We start from the raw sequence: 15,477 nt of genomic DNA on the forward strand, positions 1-15,477 counted from the left end.
ATTTTGATGTTTTAAGTTTATTAAGTCAGCTGTCCTCGTTAGTAACCTACAACTAGTTGTCCACTGTTAGATGTACAGAAATAAATCGATAAATATTATCTTGAATCAATCCACGACCTAATGTATACGTATCTCAGTATTGATCACAACTCAAACTATATATATTTTGGAATCAACCTCAACCCTGTATAGGTAACTCCAACATTCACATATAGAGTGTCTATGGTTGTTCCGAAATATATATAGATGTGTCGACATGATAGGTCGAAACATTGTATACGTGTCCATGGTATCTCAAGATTACATAATATACAATACAAGCTGATTAAGTTATGGTTGGAATAGATTTGTTACCAATTTTCACGTAGCTAAAATGAGAAAAATTATCCAATCTTGTTTTACCCATAACTTCTTCATTTTAAATCCGTTTTGAGTGAATCAAATTGCTATGGTTTCATATTGAACTCTATTTTATGAATCTAAACATAAAAAGTATAGGTTTATAGTCAGAAAAATAAGTTACAAGTCGTTTTTGTAAAGGTAGTCATTTCAGTCGAAAGAACGACGTCTAGATGACCATTTTAGAAAACATACTTCCACTTTGAGTTTAACCATAATTTTTGGATATAGTTTCATGTTCATAATAAAAATCATTTTCCCAGAATAACAACTTTTAAATCAAGGTTTATCATAGTTTTTAATTAACTAACCCAAAACAGCCCGCGGTGTTACTACGACGGCGTAAATCCGATTTTACGGTGTTTTTCGTGTTTCCAGGTTTTAAATCATTAAGTTAGCATATCATATAGATATAGAACATGTGTTTAGTTGATTTTAAAAGTTTAGTTAGAAGGATTAACTTTTATTTGCGAACAAGTTTAGAATTAACTAAACTATGTTCTAGTGATTACAAGTTTAAACATTCGAATAAGATAGCTTTATATGTATGAATCGAATGATGTTATGAATATCATTACTACCTCAAGTTCCTTGGATAAACCTACTAGAAATGATAAAAATAGATCTAGCTTCAAAGGATCCTTGGATGGCTTGAAAGTTCTTGAAGCAGAATCATGACACGAAAACAATTTCAAGTAAGATTTCCACTCGAAATAAGATTGTTATAGTTATAGAAATTGAATTAAAGTTTGAATATGATTATTACCTTGTATTAGAAAGATAACCTACTGTAAATAACATAGGTTTCTTGATCTTGGATGATTACTTGGAATGGATTTAGAAAACTTGGAAGTAAACTTGCAATCTTGGAAGTATTCTTGATTTTATGAAACTAGAACTTTTGGAATTTATGAAGAACACTTAGAACTTGAAGATAGAACTTGAGAGAGATCAATTAGATGAAGAAAATTGAAGAATGAAAGTGTTTTTAGGTGCTTTTGGTCGTTGGTGTATGGATTAGATATAAAGGATATGTAATTTTGTTTTCATGTAAATAAGTCATGAATGATTACTCATATTTTTTGTAATTTTATGAGATATTTCATGCTAGTTGCCAAATTATGGTTCCCACCTGTGTTAGGTGACTCACATGAGCTACTAATAGCTGATCATTAGAGTATATATACCAATAGTACATACATCTAAAAGCTGTGTATTGTACGAGTACGAATACGGGTGCATACGAGTAGAATTGTTGATGAAACTGAACGAGGATGTAATTGTATGCATTTTTGTTAAGTAGAAGTATTTTGATAAGTGTCTTGAAGTCTTTCAAAAGTGTATGAATACATATTAAAACACTATATGTATATACATTTTAACTGAGTCGTTAAGTCATCGTTAGTCGTTACATGTAAATGTTGTTTTGAAACCTTTAGGTTAACGATCTTGTTGAATGTTGTTAATCCATTGTTTATTATAACAAATGAGATGTTAAATTGTTATATTATCATGATATTATGATATATAATATATCTTAGTATGATATATATACAGTTAAATGTCGTTACAACGATAATCGTTACATATATGTCTCGTTTCGAAATCATTAAGTTAGTAGTCTTATTTTTACATATGTATTTCATTGTTAATACACTTAATAATATATTTACTTATCATTTAACATAATTAACCAAGTGTATCAATATCTTAATATGATTCATATGTACCTAGTAAGACGTTGTTATAACGATAATCGTTATATATATCGTTTTCGAGTTTCTTAAATTAATAGTCTCATTTTTTATGTATATAAATCATTGTTAAAATACCTAATGAGATACATACTTATAATAAAATCATGTTAACTATATATATAACCATATATATGTCATCGTATAGTTTTTACAAGTTTTAACGTTCGTGAATCACCGGTCAACTTGGGTGGTCAATTGTCTATATGAAACCTATTTCAATTAATCAAGTCTTAACAAGTTTGATTGCTTAACATGTTGGAAACACTTAATCATGTAAATAACAATTTCATTTAATATATATATAAACATGGAAAAATTCGGGTCACTACACATGTGAGTCACCTAACACATGTGGGAACCATCATTTGGCAACTAGCATGAAATATCTTATAAAATTACAAAAATATGAGTAATCATTCATGACTTATTTACATGAAAACAAAATTACATATCCTTTATATCTAATCCATACACCAACGACCAAAAACACCTACAAACACTTTCATTCTTCAATTTTCTTCATCTAATTGATCTCTCTCAAGTTCTATCTTCAAGTTCCAAGTGTTCTTCATAAATTCCAAAAGTTCTAGTTTCATAAAATCAAGAATACTTCCAAGATTGCAAGTTTACTTCCAAGTTTTCTAAATCCATTCCAAGTAATCATCCAAGATCAAGAAACCTTCGTTACTTACAGTAGGTTATCTTTCTAATACAAGGTAATAATCATATTCAAACTTTAATTCAATTTCTATAACTATAACAATCTTATTTCGAGTGGAAATCTTACTTGAAATTGTTTTCGTGTCATGATTCTGCTTCAAGAACTTTCAAGCCATCCAAGGATCCTTTGAAGCTAGATCCATTTTTCTCATTTCTAGTAGGTTTATCCAAGGAACTTGAGGCAGTAATGATGTTCATAACATCATTCGATTCATACATAAAAAGCTGTCTTATTCAACATTATAAACTTGTAATCACTAGAACATAGTTTAGGTAATTCTAAACTTGTTCGCAAATAAAGTTAATCCTTCTAACTAGACTTTTAAAATCAACTAAACACATGTTCTATATCTATATGATATGCTAACTTAATGATTTAAAACCCGGAAACACGATAAACACCATAAAACTGGATATACGCCGTCGTAGTAAAACCGGGGGCTGTTTTGGTTGGGATAATTAAAAGCTAAGAAGGAAGTTTGATTTAAAAGCTATACTTCTGAAAAAATGATTTTTCTTATGAACATGAAACTATATCCAAAAATCATGGTTAAACTCAAAGTGAAAGTATGTTTTTCAAAATGGTCATCAAGATGTCGTTCTTTCAACGGAAATGACAACCTCTTTCAAAAATGACTTGTAACTTGTATTTCCAACTATAAACTTATACTTTTTCTTTTTAGATTCATAAAGTTAAGTTCAATACGAAACCGTGGCCACTGGAATCACTCAAAACGGATTAGAAACGAAGAAATGGCGAGTAAAACAAGATTGATAAAAACTACTCATTTTACCTACGTGAAAGTTGGTAATAAATCTATTCCAACCATAACCTAATCAACTTGTATTGTATATTATATAATCTTGAGATACCATAGACATGTATACAATGTTTCGACCTATCATGTCGACCCATCTATATATATATATATTGCGGAACAACCATAGACACTCTATATGTGAATGTTGGAGTTAGCTATACAGGGTTGAGGTTGATTCCAAAATATATATATAGTTTGAGTTGTGATCAATACTGAGATACGTATACACTGGGTCGTGGATTGATTCAAGATAATATTAATCGATTTATTTCTGTACATCTAACTGTGGACAACTAGTTGTAGGTTACTAACGAGGACAGCTGACTTAATAAACTTAAAACATCAAAATGTATTAAAAGTTTTGTAAATATATTTTGAACATACTTTGATATATATGTATATATTGTTATAGGTTTGTGAATCAACCAGTGGCCAAGTCTTACTTCCCGACGAAGTAAAAATCTGTGAAAGTGAGTTATAGTCCCACTTTTAAAATCTAATATTTTTGGGATGAGAATACATGCAGGTTTTATAAATGATTTACAAAATAGACACAAGTACGTGAAACTACATTCTATGGTTGAATTATCAAAATCGAATATGCCCCTTTTTATTAAGTCTGGTAATCTAAGAATTAGGGAACAGACACCCTAATTGACGCGAATCCTAAAGATAGATCTATTGGGCCTAACAAACCCCATTCAAAGTACCGGATGCTTTAGTACTTCGAAATTTATATCATATATGAAGGGTGTCCCGGAATGATGGGGATATTCTTATATATGCATCTTGTTAATGTCTGTTACCAGGTGTTCACCATATGAATGATTTTTATCTCTAAGTATGGGATGTGTATTGAAATATGAAATCTTGTGGTCTATTGTTACGATTTGATATATATAGGTTAAACCTATAACTCACCAACATTTTTGTTGACGTTTAAAGCATGTTTATTCGCAGGTGAATACTAAGAGCTTCCGCTGTTGCATACTAAAATAAGGACAAGATTTGGAGTTCATGTTTGTATGATATTGTGTAAAAGCTGCATTCAAGAAACTGATTTCGATGTAACATATTTGTATTGTAAACCATTATGTAATGGTCGTGTGTAAACAGGATATTTTAGATTATCATTATTTGATAATCTACGTAAAGCTTTTTTAACCTTTATTTAAGAAATAAAGGTTATGGTTTGTTTTAAAAATGAATGCAGTCTTTGAAAAACGTCTCATATAGAGGTCAAAACCTCGCAACGAAATCAATTAATATGGAACGTTTTTAATCAATAAGAACGAGACATTTTAGTTGGTATCCGAGCGTTGGTCTTAGAGAACCAGAAAATTGGCATTAGTGTGTCTTATCGAGTTTGTTAGGATGCATTAGTGAGTCTGGACTTCGACCGTGTTTTCTTTAAAAATGATTGCTTAACATTTTTGTTAGAAACTATATATTATTAACATGTATATATTATGTGATATATTAATCTCTTAACATGTTTGATATTGTGTGATAGATGTCTACCTCTAGCACAAATCCCATTGACTCACCTAATAATAACGAACAGTCAAATATATATTGGACTGATTCACAAGTTCCCGAAGAAGAACCGGAAGAAGAATCAGAACCGGAAGAAGAATTAGAACCGGAAGAGGAGGAACCGGAGGAGGAAATAGAACCGGTGGGGGAAATAATAAAACGGTTAAGTAAAAGAAAATCCTCAACCAACCGACCAAGATTAATTATGGTCAATGGTGTTTCCGCCAAGGAAGCAAAATATTGGGAGGATTACCAATTCTCCGATGAATCGGATTCCGACGAGAATTCCGATGATGTTATAGAAATTACCCCAACTGAATTTAAAAAGGCAAAAGAAAATAATAAGGGAAAGGGCATAAAAATAGAGAAATCTAATTCCAACCCCGATGAACTTTATATGTATCGTCAACCCCCAAAGCCCTTAAGTTGTAACAATGACCCGGGAACCTCTAAACCACCAGGTTTTTATAAACCGTTGTGGAAAACGACAGTTCGTATTAGGGGAACATCATATATCCCTAGAAACTTGGCAAAACGAACCAAAATCGAAGAAGAAGAAACGAGCGAGTCGGAATAAGATAGTTGTATTCGTGTGGTGTAATATATGTAATATAGTGTACTTATGCTTTATGATATATGTAAAAATTGCTTGTATTAATAAGTATTTTTTTTATGAATCTAACTCTTGTCTATTTTACAGTAAAAAAAAATGGATAGACAACCCAATATTTTAAGAGACCTACCCGGAGACATGATTGATGAAATCTTGTCTAGAGTCGGTCAGAATTCTTCGGCACAACTATTTACGGAGAAATCAGTTTGTAAGACATTCGAAGAACGTTCCAAGAATGTCTTGGTTTATAAGAGACTTTCGTTTGAAAGATGGGGGATATCACATTGGGAAACCCAAAAGTTACGATGTGTTTACTTTGACGAATATATTGCGGGGAACCCAAATGCTATTTTACGCAACGGGTTAAGAAATTATTTTGACTCAATGTATCCGAATATAGGACTTCATGATTTAGAAAAAGTGGCTAACATGCAACATAAAGAAGCATGCTATGTTTACGGGTTAGTAATGTTCACTTCTCACCAAAGTGAGAAAAAGAACATCGGGCTACAACTATTAAACAAAACGTTCCCACAAGTGACGGAGTCAGTAATTTGGGTAAGAAATGAGGTTTTTAGGTTATTACGAGACTGTTGGTCATTACGTAACCCTCGTCCCTTTGACGACGTTACAACACGCTGTCTTATCAACGGCCATAACGGTTATGTTCCACAAGACCAAGGATGGGAAGTAGTCCTAGTAAAACAAGAATGCATGACTTGTTTCTGGACGTATGAATTACGTGTCTTTATTGCCTTTGCTGAACGACTTGTGTACTAACTAGAATTATCTTCACAACTATCTTGTATCAAAGTTATTGTGTGCTATATTTCATGCTTTATGAAAAATAAGGGGTATTGTAAGTTTGTAAAATATTGTATAAAAGTTTGAACGCGAAATATTATTATAATCAGTTTTTCATATAGAATTGTAGTAGTTGAATTGTATATTAGCTACTAAGTATGAACTTAACGGGTAGGTACTACCCGAATTTAAACTTATAAAACGCTAATATGAAGAAAAAGCTTTTATAAATGAGTTCATATTATGCTACGAAATACTATTAACTACTCTTAATATTCTGTATGATTAACTTGTTCCATTTGACTATTTTGAAGGAAATGGCACCGACTACTCGACACACCGTGAATATGAATGAAGAGGAATTTCGTACTTTTCTAGCTTCAAACATAGCCGCAGTACAGGCTGCGCTACATACCAACAATAACCTTAGATCTAGCAGTACAGGAAATCGTGTAGGATGCACCTACAAAGAATTCACTGCCTGCAAACCTTTGGAATTTGATGGAACCGAAGGACCGATTGGATTGAAACGGTGGACCGAGAAGGTCGAATTGGTGTTTGCCATAAGTAAGTGTACTGAAGAGGACAAAGTGAAGTACGCTACGCATACCTTCACAGGTACTGCGTTAACATGGTGGAATACATATCTAGAGCAAGTGGGACAAGATGATGCTTACGCACTACCGTGGTCAGCATTCAAGCACTAGATGAACGAGAAGTACCGTCCCAGAACCGAGGTCAATAAGCTCAAGACAGAACTTAGAGGGTTACGAACCCAAGGATTTGATATTACCACGTACGAAAGACAATTCACAGAATTGTGCTTATTGTGTCCGGGAGCGTTCGAAGATGAGGAAGAGAAGATCGACGCATTTGTGAAAGGATTACCGGAAAGAATCCAAGAAGATATAACTTCACATGAGCCCGCCTCCAAACAACAGGCATGTAGAATGGCTCACAAACTAGTGAACCAGATTGAGGAAAGAATTAAAGAACAGACTGCTGAAGAGGCCAATGTGAAGCAAGTCAAAAAAAAGTTGGAGGAAAATGGTGATAAGAATCACCAATACAACAACAACAGCAATTACAATAATAATCGCAACAATTATCCCAACAATCGCAACATCAATCGCAACTACAACAAACGGCCCAACAACAACAACAACAACAACAACAATCATCCCAACAACAATAACAACCGCAACAACAACAACAATCAGAAGCAGCTATGCAAAAGGTGTGAAAAGTATCACTCGGGGTTCTGCACCAAATTTTGCAACAAGTGTAAAAGAAATGGTCATAGCGCGGCGAAGTGTGAGGTCTATAGACCAGGGGTTAACAGAATGAAAGGAACAAATGGTGTCGGAACGAGTAATGGCGGAGCAAGTAGTGTCGGAGCAAGTTATGCCAATGTAGTTTGTTATAAATGTGGAAAACCGGGCCACATTATTAGAAATTGCTCGAACCAGGAGAACACGAATGGACAAGGCCGTAGAAGAGTTTTCAATATTAATGCGGCAGAGGCACAGGAAGACCCGGAGCTTGTTACGGGTACGTTTCTTATTGACAATAAATCTGCTTACGTTTTATTTGATTCGGGTGCGGATAGAAGCTATATGAGTAGAGATTTTTGTGCTAAATTAAGTTGTCCATTGACACCGTTGGATAGTAAATTTTTACTCGAAGTAGCAAACGGTAAATTAATTTCAGCAGATAATATATGCCAGAATCGAGAAATTAAACTGGGTAGCGAAATATTTAAGATTGATTTGATACCAGTAGAGTTAGGGAGTTTTGATGTAATAGTTGGCATGGACTGGCTGAAGAAGGTGAAAGAAGAGATCGTATGTTATAAAAATGCAATTCGCATTGTACGAGAAGAAGGAGAACCCTTAATGGTGTACGGAGAAAAGGGCAACATGAAGCTACATCTTATTAGTAATTTGAAGGCACAAAAACTAATAATAAAAGGTTACTATGCTGTTCTAGCACACGTCGAGAAAGTACAAACTGAAGAAAAGAGCATCAATGATGTTCCCGTCGCAAAAGAATTTCCCGATGTATTTCCGAAAGAATTACCGGGACTACCTCCACATCGATCTGTTGAATTTCAAATAGATCTTGTAGCAGGAGCTGCACCAATAGATCGTGCTCCTTATAGACTCGCACCCAGCGAGATGAAAGAACTACAAAGCCAACTGCAAGAACTATTAGAACGTGGATTCATTCGAACAAGCACATCACCATGGGGAGCGCCTGTTTTGTTTGTCAAGAAGAAGGATGGTACATTTAGGTTGTGTATTGACTACAGAGAGTTGAACAAACTTACCATCAAAAACCATTATCCACTGCCGAGAATTGACGACTTATTTGATCAACTACGAGGCTCGTCGGTTTATTCGAAGATCGATTTACATTTTGGATATCATCAAATGCGAGTAAAGGAGGATGATATTCCAAAAACTGCTTTTAGGACGCGTTATGGTCATTACGAGTTTATGGTTATGCCGTTTGGATTGACTAACGCACCAGCTGTGTTCATGGACCTTATGAACCGAGTGTGTGGGCCATATCTTGACAAGTTTGTCATTGTTTTCATCGATGACATACTTATTTACTCAAAGAATGATCAAGAGCATGAAGAACATTTGAGAAAAGTGCTAGAAGTATTGAGGAAAGAAAAACTGTACCCTAAGTTTTCAAAGTGTGCATTTTGGTTGGAAGAAGTTCAATTCCTCGGTCACATAGTGAACAAAGAAGGTATCCAGGTAGACCCGGCAAAGATAGAAACCGTTGAAAAGTGGGAAACCCCAAAAACTCCAAAGCATATACGTCAATTTTTAGGATTGGGTGGTTACTACAGAAGATTCATCCAAGATTTCTCCAAAATAGCAAAACCCATGACTGCATTAATGCATAAAGGGAAGAAATTTGAATGGAAGGATGAACAAGAGAAGGCGTTTCAATTATTGAAGAAAAAGCTAACTACGGCACCTATATTGTCATTGCCTGAAGGGAATGATGATTTTGTGATTTATTGTGACGCATCAAAGCAAGGTCTCGGTTGTGTATTAATGCAACGGACGAAGGTGATTGCTTATGCGTCTAGACAATTGAAGATTCACGAGCAAAATTATACGACGCATGATTTGGAATTAGGCGCGGTTGTTTTTGCATTAAAGACTTGGAGGCACTACTTATATGGGGTCAAAAGTATTATATATACCGACCACAAAAGTCTTAAACACATATTTAATCAGAAACAACTGAATATGAGGCAGCGTAGGTGGATTGAATTGTTAAATGATTAGGATTTGAGATTCGTTACCACCCGGGGAAAGCAAATGTGGTAGCCGACGCCTTGAGCAGAAAGGACAGAGAACCCATTCGAGTAAAATCTATGAATATAATGATTCACACTAACCTTACTACTCAAATAAAGGAGGCGCAACAAGGAGTTTTAAAAGAGGGAAATTTAAAGGATGAAATACCCAAAGGATCGGAGAAGCATCTTAATATTCGAGAAGACGGAACCCGGTATAGGGCTGAAAGAATTTGGGTACCAAAATTTGGAGATATGAGAGAAATGGTACTTAGAGAAGCTCATAAAACCAGATACTCATTACATCCTGGAACGGGGAAGATGTACAAGGATCTTAAGAAACATTTTTGGTGGCCAGGTATGAAAGCCGATATTGCTAAATATGTAGGAGAATGTTTGACGTGTTCTAAGGTCAAAGCTGAACATCAGAAACCATCAGGTCTACTACAACAACCTGAAATCCCGAAATGGAAATGGGAAAACATTACCATGGATTTCATTACTAAATTGCCAAGGACTGCAAGTGGTTATGATACTATTTGGGTAATAGTTGATCGTCTCACCAAGTCAGCACACTTCCTGCCAATAAGAGAAGATGACAAGATGGACAAGTTAGCACGACTGTATTTGAAGGAAGTCGTCTCCAGACATGGAATACCAATCTCTATTATCTCTGATAGGGATGGCAGATTTATTTCAAGATTCTGGCAGACATTACAACAAGCATTGGGAACTCGTCTAGACATGAGTACTGCCTATCATCCAAAAACTGATGGGCAGAGTGAAAGGGCGATACAAACGCTTGAAGACAGGCTACGAGCTTGTGTTATTGATTTGGGAAACAGTTGGGATCGACATCTACCGTTAGCAAAATTTTCCTACAACAACAGCTACCATTCAAGCATTGAGATGGCGCCGTTTGAAGCACTTTATGGTAGAAAGTGCAGGTCTTCAATTTGTTGGAGTGAAGTGGGGGATAGACAGATTACGGGTCCGGAGATAATACAAGAAACTACCGAGAAAATCATCCAAATTCAACAAAGATTGAAAACCGCCCAGAGTCGACAAAAGAGCTACGCGGACAGTAAAAGAAAAGATATAGAGTTTGAAATTGGAGAAATGGTCATGCTTAAGGTTTCACCTTGGAAAGGCGTTGTTCGATTTGGTAAACGGGGGAAACTAAATCCAAGGTACATTGGACCATTCAAGATTATAGATCGTGTCGGACCAGTAGCTTACCAACTGGAGCTACCTCAACAACTCGCGGCTGTACATAACACTTTCCACGTCTCAAATTTGAAGAAATGTTTTTCTAAAGAAGATCTCACTATTCCGTTGGACGAAATCCAAATCAATGAAAAACTTCAATTCATTAAAGAACCCGTCGAAATAATGGATCGTGAGGTTAAGAGACTTAAACAAAACAAGATACCGATTGTTAAGGTTCGATGGAATGCTCGTAGAGGACCCGAGTTCACCTGGGAGCATGAAGATCAGATGAAGAAGAAATACCCGCATTTATTTCCAGAAGATACGTCAACACCTCCAACTGCTTAAAATTTCGGGACGAAATTTATTTAACGGATAGGTACTGTAGTGACCCAAACTTTTCCATGTTTATATATATATATTAAATGAAATTGTTATTTTCATGATTAAGTATTTCCAACATGTTAAGCAATCAAACTTGTTAAGACTTGATTAATTGAAATAGATTTCATATAGACAATTGACCACCCAAGTTGACCGGTGATTCACGAACGTTAAAACTTGTAAAAACTATACGATGACATATATATGATTATATATATAGTTAACATGATTTTATTATAAGTATGTATCTCATTAGGTATTTTAACAATGAGTTATATACAAAAAGATGAGACTATTAATTTAAGAAACTCGAAAACGATATATATAACGATTATCGTTATAATAATGTCTTACTAGGTACATATGAATCATATTAAGATATTGATACACTTGGTTAATTATGTTAAATGATAAGTAAATATATTATTAAGTGTATTAACAATGAAATACATATGTAAAAATATGACTACTAATTTAATGATTTCGAAACGAGACATATATGTAACGATTATCGTTGTAACGACATTTAACTGTATATATATCATACTAAGATATATTATATATCATAATATCATGATAATATAACAATTTAACATCTCATTTGTTATAATAGACAAAGGGTTAACAACATTCAACAAGATCGTTAACCTAAAGGTTTCAAAACAACATTTACATGTAATGACTAACGATGACTTAACGACTCAGTTAAAATGTATATACATGTAGTGTTTTAATATGTATTCATACACTTTTGAAACACTTCAAGAGACTTATCAAAGTACTTCTACTTAACAAAAATGCTTACAATTACATCCTCGTTCAATTTCATCAACAAGTCTACTCGTATACACCCGTATTCGTACTCGTACAACACACAGCTTTTAGATGTATGTACTATTGGTATATACACTCCAATGATCAGCTCTTAGCAGCCCATGTGAGTCACCTAACACATGTGGGAACTATCATTTGGCAACTAGCATGAAATATCTCATAAAATTACAAAAATATGAGTAATCATTCATGACTTATTTACATGAAAACAAAATTACATATCCTTTATATCTAATCCATACACCAACGACCAAAAACACCAACAAACACTTTCATTCTTCAATTTTCTTCATCTGATTGATCTCTCTCAAGTTCTATCTTCAAGTTATAAGTGTTCTTCATAAATTCCAAAAGTTCTAGTTTTATAAAATCAAGAATACTTCCAATATTGCAAGTTTACTTCCAAGTTTTTTAAATCCATTCCAAGTAATCATCCAAGATCAAGAAACCTTCGTTACTTATAGTAGGTTATCTTTCTAATACAAGGTAATAATCATATTCAAATTTTAATTCAATTTCTATAACTATAACAATCTTATTTCGAGTGGAAATCTTACTTGAAATTGTTTTCGTGTCATGATTCTGCTTCAAGAACTTTCAAGCCATCCAAGGATCCTTTGAAGCTAGATCCATTTTTCTCATTTCTAGTAGGTTTATCCAAGGAACTTGAGGTAGTAATGATGTTCATAACATCATTCGATTCATACATAAAAAGCTATCTTATTCAACGTTATAAACTTGTAATCACTAGAACATAGTTTAGTTAATTCTAAACTTGTTCGCAAATAAAGTTAATCCTTCTAACTAGACTTTTAAAATCAACTAAACACATGTTATATATCTATATGATATGCTAACTTAATGATTTAAAACCCGGAAACACGATAAACACCATAAAACTGGATATACGCCGTCGTAGTAAAATCGGGGGCTGTTTTGGTTGGGATAATTAAAAGCTAAGAAGAACTTTGATTTAAAAGCTATACTTCTGGAAAAATGATTTTTCTTATGAACATGAAACTATATCCAAAAATCATGGTTAAACTCAAAGTGAAAGTATGTTTTTCCAAATGGTCATCAAGATGTCGTTTTTTCGACGGAAATGACTACCTCTTTCAAAAACGACTTGTAACTTGTATTTCTGACTATAAACTTATACTTTTTCTGTTTAGATTCATAAATTTAAGTTCAATACGAAACCGTGGCCCCTGGAATCACTCAAAACGGATTAGAAACGAAGAAATGGCGAGTAAAACAAGATTGATAAAAACTACTCATTTTACGTACGTGAAAGTTGGTAATAAATCTATTCCAACCATAACCTAATCAACTTATATTGTATATTATGTAATCTTGAGATACCATAGACACGTATACAATATTTTGACCTATCATGTCGACCCATCTATATATATATATTGCGGAACAACCATAGACACTGTATATGTGAATGTTGGAGTTAGCTATACAGGGTTGAGGTTGATTCCAAAATATATATATAGTTTGAGTTGTGATCAATACTGAGATACGTATACACTGGTTCGTGGATTGATTCAAGATAATATTTATCGATTTATTTCTGTACATCTAACTGTGGACAACTAGTTGTAGGTTACTAACGAGGACAGCTGACTTAATAAACTTAAAACATCAAAATGTATTAAAAGTTTTGTAAATATATTTTGAACATACTTTGATATATATGTATATATTGTTATAGGTTTGTGAATCAACCAGTGGCCAAGTCTTACTTCCCGACGAAGTAAAAATCTGTGAAAGTGAGTTATAGTCCCACTTTTAAAATCTAATATTTTTGGGATGAGAATACATGCAGGTTTTATAAATGATTTACCAAATAGACACAAGTACGTGAAACTACATTCTATGGTTGAATTATCGAAATCGAATATGCCCCTTTTTATTAAGTCTGGTAATCTGAGAATTAGGGAACAGACACCCTAATTGACGCGAATCCTAAAGATAGATCTATTGGGCCTAACAAACCCCATCCAAAGTACCAGATGCTTTAGTACTTCGAAATTTATATCATATCCGAAGGGTGTCCCGGAATGATGGGGATATTCTTATATATGCATCTTGTTAATGTCTGTTACCAGGTGTTCACCATATGAATGATTTTTATCTCTATGTATGGGATGTGTATTGAAATATGAAATCTTGTGGTCTATTGTTACGATTTGATATATATAGGTTAAACCTATAACTCACCAACATTTTTGTTGACGTTTAAAGCATGTTTATTCTCAGGTGAATACTAAGAGCTTCAGCTATTTCATACTAAAATAAGGACAAGATTTGGAGTCCATGTTTGTATGATATTGTGTAAAAACTGCATTCAAGAAACTGATTTCGATGTAACATATTTGTATTGTAAACCATTATGTAATGGTCGTGTGTAAACAGGATATTTTAGATTATCATTATTTGATAATCTACGTAAAGCTTTTTAAACCTTTATTTATGAAATAAAGGTTATGGTTTGTTTTAAAAATAAATGCAGTCTTTGAAAAACGTCTCATATAGAGGTCAAAACCTCGCAACGAAATCAATTAATAAGGAACGTTTTTAATCAATAAGAACGGGACATTTCATCCAAACCCATTTGAGATCAATTACTTTAGCACCATGCGGCTTAGTAACTAGCTTCCAAATATCTAGACGATGGAATTGCTGAATCTCTTCTTGCATTGCCATAACCCAATCAACATGCTTCAAGGCTTCCTTTATTGTCTTTGGCTCTATTCTAGAAATATGACATGAGAACTCGAAATATGCAGCAGCGGCTGTCATATGAGTATCAATTTGACCATCAAACTGAACTTGTCTTCTTGTTCTAACACATGCATTTGGATCTCCAATGATATTCTCTCTAGGATGTGCAGCTGTAGTTCTGGGAACTGGTTGTGCGGAAACAGGTATCTCAGGTTGTAGATTCGTAGTATCACCAGTATCTTCAGGATTATCAGAATTTTCACTTGAGATATCAGATCCGCAGGTGTCGTACACTGGATCAACATCTTGATCTGAATCTTGAACTGGCTCATTGACTGTGGGTAA

Source organism: Rutidosis leptorrhynchoides, chromosome 11 (genome assembly GCF_046630445.1).
Source record: "Rutidosis leptorrhynchoides isolate AG116_Rl617_1_P2 chromosome 11, CSIRO_AGI_Rlap_v1, whole genome shotgun sequence".
In the NCBI taxonomy this organism is placed as follows: domain Eukaryota; kingdom Viridiplantae; phylum Streptophyta; class Magnoliopsida; order Asterales; family Asteraceae; genus Rutidosis; species Rutidosis leptorrhynchoides.